At 51.6% G+C, this 5,000-nt stretch overlaps 1 non-coding gene across 1 annotated transcript in view; it reads right to left on the reverse strand.

Moving 5' to 3' along the window:
• LOC126444671 (small subunit ribosomal RNA) overlaps window positions 1–210 on the reverse strand; it is a 1,909-nt gene extending 1,699 nt beyond the window's left edge. The window contains exon 1 of the ribosomal RNA XR_007582679.1: window positions 1–210. This exon is cut by the window's left edge and continues 1,699 nt beyond it. This is a non-coding gene — a ribosomal RNA (small subunit ribosomal RNA).
• Between the last annotated feature and the right edge of the window lie 4,790 nt (window positions 211–5,000).

The following is a 5,000-nucleotide window of genomic DNA, read 5'->3' on the forward strand; positions in this document are numbered from 1 at the left end:
AAAGCGTCCCTTCCATCTCTGGTCGGGACTCTGTTTGCATGTATTAGCTCTAGAATTACCACAGTTATCCAAGTAACGTGGGTACGATCTAAGGAACCATAACTGATTTAATGAGCCATTCGCGGTTTCACCTTAATGCGGCTTGTACTGAGACATGCATGGCTTAATCTTTGAGACAAGCATATGACTACTGGCAGGATCAACCAGGGAGCTGCGTCAACTAGAGCTGAGCAGCCGGCCGCCCGGGAGTGTGTCCCGGGGGCCCGCGCGAACACGCAAGCGTCCGCTCAATTATTCTGCAAACAGGAGGAGGCTGAGCTCCCCTGCACAACACACCTCGAAACCCTCTCAGGTCCCGGCGGCGCGCAGCGCCGTCCTAAGTACTTGGTCGGGTTCGAGAGAGGCGCAATCGCCCGGAGTTAGGCGAGTAGACGCTTTAGGTGCGACCACCCGTGCTCCCAACTGAGCTTGCCGCTGCCGACAGAGGCCCGGGAGCGTGCTGTCGTGGCATTGCCGGCGGGAGACAACACGCGCCACCTACGGTGACCGGCAGCTCCAACGCCAGCGCCACAGAAGGACAAAAGCCCCACTTGGGTGCCGAAGCGAACTCTCCCAGCACAGCGCACGCGCCAACACGTCCGCACAGCTGCGATACAAACCACCTGCGAGAACCGCTGGGGCGACCGAGCAGCAGACGGCGTCGCGGCGCCGAGCGCCGGGCGGCGGCGCATCCTCAGCGCACACAGTCCTCAATCGGACCAGCACACTGCAGATGGCCACCGCGCTTCGCACCGGGCCCGCGAGGACCTACTTTGGCCGCAAGGCGCCGCGAGCAGGGGGCCCCGGCGCGCAGCTGCGCCGCCTGCCGCGTCCGTCGGCCGGCGCGCCTGCCACTGGCCGCCCCCACCAGCCGGCTGTAGCGCGTGCGCCCACGCACCGCGCTGCCAGCACGCCGGGCGGCCCCCCCTCACCGGCCGGGGACAGTCTCACCCAGCCACCGCCGCGTATCGCCTCACACCCAGATCCCCTTTCACGTTCGTGGGCATGGTGGGTATCCCTGAAACAACCAGTTAATAGCTCGACCGATCGTCGCCAACACTGATTCACCTCTAGCGAGAACAACCGCACCACAACGGGTTACCTGTTGTTCATTTGCGTAACGTCACCAGCAAACGTAGACGTCCATCGCCATTTGCAACGAGTATTGCATGCCTGTGTCAGGTGTCACAACACACTACGTCTGCCCACATAGACGCAACAACATGTGCACGCCTCGAGAACACGTGGAAGGTAGCCCCCGTACGTATGCGGTGTCCATTGCGCGAACGACTGTCAGCCGGCCTCTGCAGGATGTCGCAGATGTGGAACGCGGTGCAACATGCTATCACGGTGTGTGAGAAGAGACGACTACGTCCGAATACACGCTCCACTACATCAACAGACTGCTCATGCTGATCGCCATCGAGGGCGTCCGTTCCTCCCACACGTCTGAATGGCGTACCACACTGCAATCCAGCTCTTATAGGGAGACGACACGTAGCTGCGTGCACAATATTTGGACTGTATGGTCTGCCGTTGCTAGGCGCAGTCGTCGTACGGTCACACATGTGCCACGATGTATCATTCAGTACATACGGACCAATGTGCAGTACAGTTTGTGGGTTTTGCGTACATCGGCGGACAGGTGACAGGCCGTACCACAACGTAGGCTGAGTACGTCGGCATGCGAAGGGCATTGAACATGCAAACTTCTCAACGACCAGCTTGCGAAGGCAGGGGGGAAGGGGGGGGGGGGGCATGTACGTCCTGCTGCTATCCACATTACAGTGTATAGCAGGAGCATGTGGAAAGTCAGCAACACCTGCAAGGTGTTTAACATGACGCGATACACAGGGGACCGGGCAGTGCGAATAGCGAACTATATTGCGAGGGTTGCGGTTAGGCAACACTACACTAATTTAACGAGTTGCATAACAATTACAGAGCAGGTTAAGGCGCAATATAGGTTAGGTTAAGGCACAACATGGGTTACGTTAAAGCACAACATGGGTTACGTTAAAGCACAACATGGGTTACGTTAAAGCACAACATGGGTTACGTTAAAGCACAATTTAGGTTACGTTAAAGCACAATTTAGGTTACGTTGAAGCACAATTTAGGTTACGTTGAAGCACAATTTAGGTTACGTTGAAGCACAATTTAGGTTACGTTGAAGCACAAATTAGGTTACGTTGAGGCACAAATTAGGTTACGTTGAGGCACAAATTAGGTTACGTTGAGGCACAAATTAGGTTACGTTGAGGCACAAATTAGGTTACGTTGAGGCACAATATGGGTTAGGTTGAGGCACAATATGGGTTAGGTTGAGGCACAATATGGGTTAGGTTGAGGCACAATATGGGTTAGGTTGAGGCACAATATGGGTTAGGTTGAGGCACAAATTGGGTTAGGTTGAGGCACAATATGGGTTAGGTTAAGGCACAATATGGGTTAGGTTAAGGTACAATATGGGTTAGGTTAAGGTACAATATGGGTTAGGTTAAGGTACAATATGGGTTAGGTTAAGGTACAATATGGGTTAGGTTAAGGTACAATATGGGTTAGGTTAAGGCACAATATGGGTTAGGTTAAGGCACAACATGGGTTAGGTTAAGGCACAACATGGGTTAGGTTAAGGCACAACATGGGTTAGGTTAAGGCACAACATGGGTTAGGTTAAGGCACAACATGGGTTAGGTTAAGGCACAATATGGGTTAGGTTAAGGCACAATATGGGTTAGGTTAAGGCACAACATGGGTTAGGTTAAGGCACAATATGGGTTAGGTTAAGGCACAACATGGGTTAGGTTAAGGCACAACATGGGTTAGGTTAAGGTACAATATGGGTTAGGTTAAGGTACAATATGGGTTAGGTTAAGGTACAATATGGGTTAGGTTAAGGTACAATATGGGTTAGGTTAAGGTACAATATGGGTTAGGTTAAGGTACAATATGGGTTAGGTTAAGGTACAATATGGGTTAGGTTAAGGTACAATATGGGTTAGGTTAAGGCACAACATGGGTTAGGTTAAGGCACAACATGGGTTAGGTTAAGGCACAACATGGGTTAGGTTAAGGCACAACATGGGTTAGGTTAAGGCACAACATGGGTTAGGTTAAGGCACAACATGGGTTAGGTTAAGGCACAACATGGGTTAGGTTAAGGCACAACATGGGTTAGGTTAAGGCACAACATGGGTTAGGTTAAGGCACAACATGGGTTAGGTTAAGGCACAACATGGGTTAGGTTAAGGTACAATATGGGTTAGGTTAAGGCACAACATGGGTTAGGTTAAGGCACAACATGGGTTAGGTTAAGGCACAACATGGGTTAGGTTAAGGCACAACATGGGTTAGGTTAAGGCACAACATGGGTTAGGTTAAGGCACAACATGGGTTAGGTTAAGGCACAACATGGGTTAGGTTAAGGCACAACATAGGTTAGGTTAAGGCACAACATAGGTTAGGTTAAGGCACAACATAGGTTAGGTTAAGGCACAACATACGTTAGGTTAAGGCACAACGTAGGTTAGGTTAAGGCACAACGTAGGTTAGGTTAAGGCGCAATGTAGGTTAGGTTAAGGTACGATATAGCTGAGGTTAAGGTACAATATCGCTTAGGTTAAGGTACACATTGTTGTAGGGAAAGGTGTATTGGGGGGGGGGCGGCAGGTTCGTTGATAGTGATTATCGTAAGTGCATGCCTGCGGGATCATCCGATTTGTCACGTCAGGATGCACTTGTGGCTCATGACAGGCGGCGCTCCGATTCCAAGGTTATGGCAGATGTGTGTCTTTCATTCCTGCCATTGTTTGTGTACTGTGACAGGAGGCAGTATTGTGATGTTGGGTGCACCCCTGTGTAGGACATGTGTGGGTGTTCGTGGCTTAACTGAGCAATGGCGGATGTCGGAAGGGTGGGATATTCTGTTTTCTGGGTGGACCTCCCGGTCTGGTTATGATAGTGTGGATTGTGTAATGTGGCGGAGAGGATGCACCGGATGTTCTTCCATGCTGGTGGTTAGATATTGTGTGTGTGCCTGTTAGAGGCAGAGAGTAGTGTGTGATAGTGTCTGGCTGACGTGTGGTTCTCATTGTGTGCAGAGTCTTTCAGCATGTATAGGGACGGTTGTATATATTATCTGTATTCTGATGGCTCTGCATTTATTACTAATCAGTGCCGTGTATACGGTTACTCTGGTTCCAGTCGAAACTGTTCTATCTCTGTACATTAGTGACACTGCGGCTCCACTATGTTGCTGCCCCTGTCGGCCGTTTCCCCCAGTGTATGGCTAGTGATTATCAGCAATCAGTCTATTAGTCAATACCGGTAGTGTGACGACTTCAAATGTCCGGGATGGGGGAAGCTAAACCCTTCCCGTGGGTCAGGGCCTAGAAAGACTCTTCCCACGCAGGAGGCTCGGACTGTCGTTACTCTTCCGAGAAATATATTTGCCCAGCGTTTTTTGCGACTGCGAGTGCAACGCCAGGAGGCTCCGACTGTCGTTACTGTTCCGAGATATATATTTGCCCAACGTTTTTTGCGACTGCGAGTGCAACGCCCACGGGTACCGACATGGATGGGGCGCTTCCTAGCTGATCGCTCGGCATGGGAATCAGTACAGTGAGCAATGCGATCGCGTCTGTAGCTTGTACGTGGTACAGCTCGCAGCTCATGTATAGGGACAGCGGGAATGTCGCATATTGGACATAACTCTTCATGAAACGCAAGTTATAGGTGTGGATTGCACATTACGAGTGCGGGAAACTTCCGCCGTTCATCCGCTGGCGTTGCGAGTTTGGCCGTTGGGGTGGGGCACGAGCGGGTGCGGGTGGTGTGATTGCCGGTCCACGACGTCGTGCGGCAGAGGCACTGGCGTTTGGGTGCTGTGGTCGACAGAGGCTGCATGCTTTGTGGGTGGCGTCGAAAGATGGGCACTGTGGGCCCATCGATGTCTTAGT

This window comes from Schistocerca serialis, unplaced genomic scaffold, assembly GCF_023864345.2.
Source record: "Schistocerca serialis cubense isolate TAMUIC-IGC-003099 unplaced genomic scaffold, iqSchSeri2.2 HiC_scaffold_295, whole genome shotgun sequence".
In the NCBI taxonomy this organism is placed as follows: domain Eukaryota; kingdom Metazoa; phylum Arthropoda; class Insecta; order Orthoptera; family Acrididae; genus Schistocerca; species Schistocerca serialis.